The sequence below is a fragment of the Sciurus vulgaris genome, assembly GCF_902686455.1.
Source record: "Sciurus vulgaris genome assembly, chromosome: 6".
Classification (NCBI taxonomy): domain Eukaryota; kingdom Metazoa; phylum Chordata; class Mammalia; order Rodentia; family Sciuridae; genus Sciurus; species Sciurus vulgaris.
The window spans coordinates 97775780-97787404 of record NC_136466.1 but is presented as its reverse complement, the minus strand read 5'-3'; positions in this window follow the sequence as shown (position 1 = coordinate 97787404).

Genomic DNA, 11625 nt, shown 5'->3' with positions numbered 1-11625 from the left:
TTTCAAACATATGAGGTAATATTTTTACACTTCTCTCCAAACACCTAATCAAACATTAGTGTTTCAGAGGTTATACATGGGTCTATTAAACAACTGATGAGGAAAATATTTTATAGTGAGCAATTATTTATTTAGATTTTTCATCCGTTTTACTAGGTCAAAACAGTAAATTTGTTTTTCTACTTTGCAAAATGTAGAAGAAAAAGAATTAAAGGATCAAGGGCTCTTGTGAAAAGTTCTGATTGCTTTGATGCTTGTAAAGAAAAAAAGGTCTTTTAGTTAGAAATGGTGAATTAATTAAGTGTTTATCTCTTCTCCTTTCACTAACTCTGCCAAAATGGGAGAAAAAGAATAATAAAGGTGTTTGCCTATAAGAAAAGAAAATGAGGATGGAAACATAGTGGAACTATCTGGAAGACAGAGCAGAGAGGGCAGTATAGACAGCAGAGGGTGGTAGCTGGGTGATATGCCAAGTTGTTCTGAGAGATTGAGCACAGAAGGAGGGTGAAGCACAGCACTGAGAATGAGAGCGGCGGAGGAAAGTCTGAACACAGACAGGATGGATGGGAGCATCAAGGCACCTTCCTCCTCCTCCCTCTCTGTCTCTCACACACACACACACACTCCTCCAGCAGAGGAGAGGATGTTGTTCTCCAAAGAAACTGCAACAACACTGGCTCAGTTTCAAGGTCTCCAGGCACGAAAGAGGTTGAGGCTAAGACAGGACTGAAATGAATGCAAGCTCAATGATGACCTGGAAAACCTCTGTCCCCTTATCTGGCTCTGCTCTCAAAATGCTAGCTGTCAGAAACACACCCTCCTAGGCAGGAGACTTCAAGATATTTCTTTGGAGGAATTGAATGGCTCCCAAGAAAAGATCTATGCAAACTGTAAAATTTGGAATTTTCCTGGGAAAATGCTGCCTCACCAGTCAATCCCTCTACAGTGAGGTTTAAGCATCAATAAATTCTGATCATATATGCAGATCTTTATAATGTCCTGCTCTTAAAAATGAATGAGCACTTAAGGCTCATTTGACACGCCAGGGAAATCTCTAGCATTTAAGCCAGGGCAAAAGATCTAAATGGAAAGAAAGAGAAGAATTCAAAGATCAGAGAAAAAAAATTCAAAATAATTTAATTATATCTTTAAATGCATAAAAAAATATTGTGTACCAAAAAACAAGAACAGAATATTATGAAAAAGAAGCATCAATGAAAAAAATAACTTTTGTACATGAAAAAATATAACCTTAATTTAAAATTCAGCCGTAAAAAATGAAAAGGTAAAATTAAGACAATAATCCAGAATGTAGAGAGAGACAAAGAATTAGAAACCAAAAGAAAGAAGACATGCCTAAAAATTATTATCTTGTATTGTAAAATTATTTTAATGTATTGTCATCCTTTATTATCCATGGGGTATTGGTTCCAGGACTTCTCCTTGGATACCAAAATCAAAATCAGTGGATGCTGAAAGTCCTTTATATAAAACCACTGAATATAATTATTTTTCTTTTCTTATTAACTTGAAAGCTTTGAACTATTCTTTTAAAGAAAGAATTTTATGTCTTCTCTTTGGCATATTTGAATTGTCAGCATTACTATTCTTAAACTTTGGGGCCATTACCAAATAAAACAAAAGTTACTTGAATGAAGGCATTGTGATACCATGACAATTTATCTAATAAGTCAGGTGACTACTAAGCAGCACATATAGCATAGATCCACTGGACAAAGGAATGATTCATAACCTGAAAGGGACCACAAGAAATATCATCAGCCTACTTAGTCAGAACAACTTGAAATTTAAGACTAAGAAATTGTTTATTTCTGGAATTTTCCAGTTAATATTTTTAAATACTTATTATTTTTAGACTGCAGTCAACCAAAATTGTGGAAAGCAAAATCTTGGATAAGGAAGGATTACTATATAACAAAATATTTCCATTTACAAATTATTTTTGAAGATGTTATTTCTACTGATGTTTGAAATTAAATTAAGTTTTAAAAAGTCATCTTTCTCCTTTTTGGAAAAATTTGCAGAAAATAAGAACATGGTCACCTACATTCTTTTCTTCTCCTCAACAAGAAGTATAGTCTCTCGACTGTCCAAACTTACTGATGGATCTCTTTTAAGAATACTTTTTTTTTACTTCAGTTCTTTATAATATGTTTTCCCATAGAAACAATGTTAAGCATAGTAGTGAGGTTACTAAATGATTCCTCAGAAACCTTCTTAACCAGAGAATTTTTCAGTTTAGTATTCTCAAGTTACAGAGCATAATTCCCTTGCATGAGAAAACTCAAACATGGGGTTTAGTGGGAAAATGTGTTATAGCTTCTTGGAGTTTGAATGGAAAAAAAAAAATGTGGCCCTAAGCTTTTTCCCTTTTCCTTTTATCCTGGTGACCTAGATAGGTCTACTTTTTTTCCTATTACTATTCTCTTTGCACCTGCCTAGGTTTATCTCTTTCCTTGGTTCACAGACACACAACTTACTTCAATAACAATAATACTAGCCAACACTTTTTAAGTGCTACTACATATCAGATTCTGATCTAAGCATCCTCTGTGCACTCTTTCATTTAATCCTTATAATAGCAGTGTAAAACATTGTGTTATCTCCATTATACAGTTGAGTAACTGAGGAACATAAAAATTTTAAAAAAAAAACGATAATCATGTAACTAGTAGAGGGAATAAGAATTAAAAACTTAGGCAATTGTACTCTGGATCTCGTCTCTTTTTGAGCATGGGAGCATAGATGAAAAGTAGACAGGTAGGTAGATAGATGGACAGATAACACATGCACACGTGCTACACATGCACGCGCGCTACACATGCACGCGCGCGCACACACACACACACACACACAAACACAATTTTACCTCTACAAAAACTGAAAACAGGTGGAAATAAAACTCCATTTAGTTTATTATTTTTAAACTTAATAGTGCTGGGAAAAAAAGACCAAGCTTTAGGATCTCAGTAATAATGTGTGCAACTCATCTTCATTTCAAGGAAAACACCTGATGCTTTGGAATGAGGCAACAGCTCTGGGTAGACAAAGACAGAAGCAAATGTACTCCGACAGTGAGTTCTGGCATTGGAGTGAAAACCACAGCAATTTATTGGTTGGGTCTGAAGGGAGCAACCCGTCCTTTTCCCTTCACTGTGGGACCATCTGGTCCATACAGACACTGCCCAGAGTCAACCCTCAACCAACATTGGAAAGGATGAAAAGAAGACTTTGGGGATCTGAGTTTGTCAGGTGGGGAGGGAGCCCAGCATCATGACACATTTAGGTTGGCAGTGTGAAAAGCAAAGAAGAGGGTAGGAAGATAGAATAACACATATTCACTTCTATCCTTTACAAAAACAACTGACGAATGTTATAAAATAAAATTTACAAGTGTATTGCTTTATATAGAATTCAACACAGTGAAAATTTCTGAAGTCATTTAATTCTAACATTACTTCATTTCTTTAATCCATTGCTGATAGCTAGGAACAGAATCAAATGTCACAGACACCTCTTGAGCTAGTCGTGAGTGACTTCATGAGACTAAGCTGTTCTCAGTCCAGAAATTAGAAATCCTTCTCCAGTGTGAGTTCTTACATCCTTGCCAGGAAAAGAGATGCATTTACCCACTAGGAGCTGAACAAGGTCACCTTGGCCCAGGTTGTCAGGAACTAAACAGTAACAGACACTTGTCTACAGGAAGATGACAATATTGCTATTAAAGATTTCTAACATTTTTTATAGAAAATAAAAGACAAAGTACTTTGTAGAAATTTAATGAAGATTTAAGACATATTAGATAATTTGTCTTATGTAACTTCGCTTTATAATTTACTTATTGCTAACTAAGCAAATTTGTTAAGGAAAGAGAAAGAAAGTAAATAAATGACTATTCCAAATGCAGACCAGTAGTGAGTTGATCTATTCTAGGTAGACAGAAAATCAGTAGTTGCAATACAAAATAAAATCCAGATGATGAGTGTTGGGGCACAGATGGAAACTGGGCATGTCTTCATAAAAGGAGAGGCCTAGAATGTCTAGCTTCTTCCATAATGGCTGATGTTGACCATGGAGGAAGACGCTAAATATTTATAGCAACACAAAAACTTTTCATATGTGGATAAACACCATAGTGGGATCCTGAAGATGAATTAGCTGGGTGACCTTAAAAAAATTAGTTTTCTTCTTTGGTTCTGGGTTTCCTCTATAAAATTAAAGAATTTTAAAAAATCAACATTCTCTAAAGAGTATGTTTTTGGAGTTGCAGCTTTGTGGGATATGAATATACACATTTTGTTTAAAATCCAGAGATCTGTAGTCTAATTATGTAGCAGTCAAGATTCCTTAAAGTCAAAATGATGTAACAAAAAATGGAGTTTATCCTTTCACATAGCTGAAAAGTCCAAGAGTCAGGCTAACCTTCAACATGGCTAATTCAGTAGCTCAAATGATAACATTAAAATCTATCAGAGGCAGAATAACTATCCCCCAAAGATGTCCATACCCCCGTCACTGGAAACTGTGATATGCTATCTTATATGGCAAAAAGAACTTCACAGTTGTGATTAAAGTTTGAGATGGGAAATAATCCTGGGTCCAATCTAATCATACAAGTTCTTAAAAGTGGAAGAGAAAGGCATAAGAGGACCATTCAGGGAAGTGACATGAGAAGAATGCAATGCTCTGTTGCTGTCTTTGAAGATGGAGAAAAGGGGCCATAAGTAAAGGAATGTGATGGCTTCTAGAAGTATAACCCTTAGCCGGACAGCCAGAAAGTAAACGGGAGCCTCATTTCTTCAGCCACAACCCAAATGAGCTAAAAATGACTCCTTCCTGGAACTTCCAGATAGAAACAAAACCCCATTGATGCCTTGATTTTAGTTCAATGATGGTATCATACGCTGACTTCCAGATCTCTACGACAATAAATTTGTTTTATTTATTTATTTATTTATTTATTTATTTATTTATTTATTTATTTTTGGTACTGATGATTGAATCCAGGGGCACACTACCACTGAGCTACTTCCCTGGTGCTTTTCAGTTTTTATTTTGAGACAGATCTTGCTAAGTTGCTGAGGCTGACCTGGGACTTGAAATCCTCTTGTCTCCACCTCCAGAGTCGCTGGTATTACAGTTGTGTACTACCACACCCAGCTTTAAATTGGGTTGCTTTGAATTTGGTTTTGCTTAAATTTGTAACAATTTGCTACAGCAGCAACAGAAGACTAATGTAGCTGGTACTCTTCACTTTTATATTCTTTTCACTTTTACCTTACTTCCTTGTTGTCTCCTTTTACACAAGCTGCATGGTCCTGGCAGTTCCTGTGTAGTTCCTATTGTCAGAACTTATTTCCCAATAAATTCTGGAACGTTTCCTAGTCTGATTTCCATTCTTTATAAGTGGGTCAGATGCCCTTCCTGAAGCTGTTACTGTGGCTGTTGACATAAATCTCATGCCAACTATATACAGTAAGAGAGGGTAGGTGTCATTTCCATGAAATATCCCAAGGACATAGGTATCAGAATTAGGCTGACCAGCCCAAACAGGTTTCTACCAAAATGCATTTGGAAATTTCTCTGTTATACAGATGTAAAAAACTTTCTTTATCAGGATTTCTTAGAGCCAGAAATACACATAATGAAATACCCAAATATATTCTTCCGTGTTTTCTAAATATGTTAACTTCTAATTACTGCTGTAACAAATCACCACACATTTAGTGGCTTAAAACCATACAAATTTATTATCATATAACCCTGGAGGTCAGAAGTCCAAACTGGGTCTACAGGATGCCAGCTTTTGGAGGATCTAAGGGAGAATCTGTTTCCTTGCTTCTTAGATAGATAGACAGGTAGATAGATAGATAACAAATAATAGATAATAGATTATTGTTTCTAGTTTCTTCTCTCTTCTTTCATTTTCATTTATGCATTTAATGAACTTTTACTGAGCATCTATTTGTGTTAGATGCTGTCCTAGGCACAAGGGCTTACAGCCCATTGAAAATGTGTGTGTGTGTGTGTGTGTGTGTGTGTGTGTGTATGTGTGTTTGCACATGTTTATGCATGTGTTTGTGTGTGTGTGCAAACAAGTGGTTGAGTCTGTGTGACAGGAGCATGGATGGGCAGGGTTCAGGAGGCTGTAGAGAAACTGTGTTGTGCATTCTTAGCCCATGCCCCTTTCTCTGGGAACTTTCCACTCTAGACATATGCAATAATTTCAGCAGTATGTGACCTGGCCCTGTGGTCACTGATAATTAGGCGGGATTAACATCCATGCTAAGGCATACTTTTTTTTTCTCCCAGGAATTTAACTCACCAATCATCTATGCTGGAACATCTCTGCTGGTACTGGGAAGGAATAGGGAGTTGGGATAGCTACATTTGTCCTTATGTTCTTAAGAGATGCAGAAAAGGCTGTGTACAAAGAATAAAATGAATAAACAGAAACTGTGAGAAAAGAAGAAACCAGAGAACAGATAGCCTTGAATGATGGAGTTTTTCCACATTCTAGTTCCTCATAACCACTATCCATGGTGCTGGAGGAGGTGCTTTGGAATCTCCTGGTATTTAGTTCCAGTTTGTATGAAGGAGTCCACGGGGTGTAGCTATAGTTACTGGGTTAGCCATTGTGGGAACTCAGGTAGTGGCTATTTATCAATTGTTATGGAATTATTTCAAGTTCTAGCTGATGTGATGGCTATACCTGAGCATACCTGCTTGTATGTACACAATAAGGCCTCCATTTTCACTGGAAATAGTTAAAATGAGTTTCTGTTACTTGCAAACAAATAATCCCCAAGAAGAGCAGAAATCTTGAAGAAGAAAAGAATACATTGTACCTGAGGGAGGCATGATGTTGCAAATAACACCTAGCTGAGTCAGAAAAACTGAAAAAACATGTGCCACTGAGAAGGTGAGAGATTTGGTTCCTGCAGCAAGAGCAGAGAGGTAAAACAATTCTTGCCAGTCACCGTATTAGAGGTTGTAGGTACAAAGACAAGCACGACAGACTTGCTGGAGCTGGGGCTTACAGCAAAGCATAGGAGACACACACATTTATAATTACAATACTAAAGGATGGCATTTGAAATAAAAAAAGTTTCTATGGCTGATATTTTTTCTTTTTCTTCTTTTCTTTTCTTTTTTACAAAATACGTGGGACGGACTCTTAATCCAGACTTTGAGGATCGGGGAAGGTTTCCAGAGGACTGGTTTACATCTAAATTGTAAACTTAGGATAAGTAGCAATTAAGTGAACAAAGATGGCAGAGTGGATGGAGCTGGGGCAAGGGAAGGACTGTAGGCAGAACAATATGCAGAGGTAAATTATATTCCTCTATTTAAGACATTTAGACTAGTGTCTTTTTCCTGCATTGAAATTTAACTTTCACATGGCCCATCTGTTAAGCCAGGAACACAACAGGAGGGGAGGGGAAACATGACAAGATAGGTTCAATTTTGGACAGGTTCTGTTGAAACCGTCTGTGAGCATCCACCTGTTTTTCTCAGACAACTAAAAATTCAAGTGAAAACTCTGAAAAGTGGCCTGGGTTGGAGAAGAGATTTGAGAATAACCAACATATAGATCATGAGTGAACGCCTGAGTGCATGGATTGCTTGAGCAGTGAATGTAGAGTGGGGAAATCGTCCAGGATATAACCTGAGGGAACAGTGAATGCAGCTAAAGAACCCAGAGGAAAATTCCTTAAATGCAAAGGAAAATAAGAAAAGTGCAATTTTATAAACTCCATGCTAAGAAAACATTTCAATGAGGAAGAATGGTCAACTCTGTCAAATGACACTAAGGTGATCAAGTAAGATAAAGTCTAAAGGAATCTGCTGGATTTAGCAGGAAGGAAGTTTTGATCACCTTGATGGAAACAGTTCAGGGGCTTTATGGGAACTACAACAAAAGTCATATGACAATAGTTCCCAAACCAGCAGCACGGAAGTGAGAGTTGAGGCCATGAGTGCTACACATCACTCAGGGAAATCACAGAACAGACATAGGCACAGTTTTCAACCTTGGGAAGAATTCAGGAATAGAACTGTTAATAGATTATATTTTTTATTTCCAGATAAAAGTAACTAATTGAACTCTGTAGGAAAAGCATGACTCTCTACCACTTAGGTTACCTATTACCTATGTTATTGCATTAAAAAAATAAGAAATGAGAAAAAAATGAGCCTTTTCTTTTAGCCATCCAATGATTGCTATCTAGGCATAGTTGTTAGGCAATATCCTAAACTTTTAATCTTTATATTTGCATAATACTTTATAATTTAGAATATTTGCTCAGTCTCAGAATCTTATATCCAGGAAAGCATTGTTATTATTTTCTCTACTTTACACATTGGGAGTCTGAGGTCTAGAGTTTAAAATGATTTTCATAGTTCACTCAATACCTCAAAGTGGTATGGCCAGAATCATTTATTTGATTCAATGGAACACCCCCCAATACCTATTTCAAAGTTGTTTTTCATTGGATTTGATTCCTTAAAACCCTTGGAAGACAGATAACATGATATTCTTATCCTTCTTCCAAATACAAGGAAAATTGTATCTAAGAAGTTCAACTTTAAGTGATAAAACCAAAGAATGTATGTTGTAATGGACCAACAATGGATCTTACCTGAAAATCAGATGACCATTCTAGCTCTATCACTTAGGAATAAGTTCCATCAAACCACTGATTCTCCATTTGCACATTGTTAAGTGGGACACATATCTGCCTTACAGAAAGGTAAGGATGAACCAGGATGAAAGGTGAAGGCATCTAGGTTAGATCAAAACATAGAAAATAACCTACATAACCCTCCCTCCCTTTGTCTCCATTTAGAACTCACGTGCATCCTATCTGACTCCAGGTTGGCAGTTATAAACTACATGACTACTACAGTCATTGACCCACTTACTCATTTTCAAATCTATGTTCACTCTAATTTAATGAGAATCCAAGAGATTTACTTTGTAGAAAATAAGTTCCTTACCATTTTTCATAGAGTCCCTCCAATTATGTCATTATAGTTTTGGAATACTTCTAAAAATTACCTCTTTTGCTTTCTGCAGATGTATTCTGAGGAGTAATAGTTTTGTGACTCTTAGGGAATAGAGAATGAAGAACCCTTATTTTTGTGTTAAATTATGATATTAAGATGTAGAAATTGTTTCAGATTTTATAGCTTGTGTTTTTGTGCATCACATGCAATTCTACTTATATGATTAGAGAACATGAAGACTGGTGGGAAATACAATTTCAAAATCCTTTGCAAACTCAGTTTGAGTTTAACTTGAACAATGAAATATATATATATTTTTTATAAATATATATATATATACATATATATGAAATATATATGTATATATATACACACACACACATACACATATATATTATGTATACACACACAAACATATACACATACTGATGTGATGCTTCAGTGTCTTAAACATTGGCTATTTGTGGAGACATATTCTGGTAACAAAGAACATAGCATCTTAAAATTGATGCCAGTATTGTATTTCCAAATGGAAAATGAATACATCAGAAATATTTTTTCATTTCTTTAGTATAGTAGTGTGGCCAGCATCATTATCCACTGGTCATGCTAATCTCAAAATGCACAATATATTTATGTGACCTGTACAGTGCAAAAAAACGTTGAAAGAAGTGGTAATATATAGCTTCATTTAAGTATTTTTTATTGGATTATTATAATGTGCATCAGTCTTAAAGAATCCCATCTTGAGAACAACACATACTCCTCTTCTAATATTGTGCCACACTTTGTGCTGGATGTGGCTCTGGAGAATTCTCTGCACTCCGCGTCTGTGAATACTCACATGGAGTTTACCAATGAAACAGAAAAGAGATGAGTAAACAGCTGCTTTATACAAGTTTTCAAAAGACTTGTATTCTCATCCCTAATATTCATGGAATTTGTATTAAGTTTGGAGAAAGAAAAATGGAATGTAGTACAGCTGCGAGTCAAAAAATTAACTCTAAGGAAATGGAATAATATTTCCTTTCCTAAAAGATAGCAAGAAAATATCTCCTGGGTTTAGTGTGTATATTAATTTGAGAGATTTTATTTTTCTGGGCTAGAAAAAAAAAGCACAGTACATAGTTTTACATAGAATAAACGCATTAGAAAGAAACTAATTTGTTAACAAATTAAATTATTCCATTATTAAAATCAGTTTACCAGTGTTTTGATCACATCTCAGAAAATGTATTTACTCAGGCTGTACCTTACTTCCTCCATTCAATTTGAACAGAAGCCTACCACATCCTCCTGTCTTGCCTCTATTAGCAGATGTTGTAGTGGAGCCATCTCTATTCCTTTTCCTGTTAGATTTTTCACATGCTTCCTGATAACTCATGCTTTTAAAATAAGTATTGCAATATCATATTTAAACCTAAGATTTGATATAAAGGTATCAAAATATGGTTTCTAATAGTTCCCTTTTTTATTAGGAGATCATATGGATATATAACTTTTTTGCCTATTTCACTTTGTTTCAAAGCCCAACTTCAATACTTCAGGTATTTAATGAGCTACTAAAGAAGATTCTGGAATATACTTTAAGATATCATTGAGATTTCACAAAACAAAACGTGCTGATTTTTCTAACATTATGATTACATGCTAGAATCATAACACAGATTCAAAAAAAGTATGTCAGTTTCTTTTAGTATGGAAGAACTAATTTAATGATTAATTCAATATTATATCAAGTTGTTGCAAGCTGACAAAGGACATTTTTCATAACTTTTATAACCCTTTCTTCTAATGCATGTATTTATTCATAAAAAATAGGATATATGCTCCTTTCTTAAGTATTCTTTCCTTATTTAATATCCTTATTTGAAATAAAGAATGCCAAAGAAAAAACTTATTGTACCAATATTAATAATAAAAGCAGAATAAAACAGTTTAGATCTCTAATTACCAGAAATTGTTTGAATGAGTTATACTTTATTCACATGGTATCTATACAATGGAATAATATGTAGTCATTTAAGGGATGTTGTAGAAGAATACTTACTGAAATGGAAAATTGGTCCTGCCAAGAAAAGTAGAAGCAGAATACTTGGTATAACTTCATGAAAACAGTATACCAAGCTCTTAGTAGGGTTATGTTTGAATGGCCATACTGACATGTGGTAGGTAGGGTTCTGTTCAAATGCAGATGGAGGGAGTAAGGATAGGACCTGAATAAATAAATTTTCTGAGATGTGTTAACAACAATGGTAAACTTATTTTAATCATGGTGACTTTTAAATCTTTTCTTGGGTACTCCTCTGCATTAGGTATTTATTATTTTTAAACTATAAAAACATCCTAAAGATATCATCATTAAAGAGAAGAGCACAGAGGCACTGCTCAGTCCATTCTTGCCAGTGGGCATGGTGCTGGGTTCTTATTAGTCCACCATCCTCTGCCATCAAACTCCCTCAGTAACAAGCTAAGAGTAAGGAAAACTGGTATTAATGGCAACCAGTCCACAAGGCCTGGAATGGATGACTTTGTTCTCTGGATCCTCATTATGAACCTATACCAGACACATTCTCAGGTATGATTATTATTCTT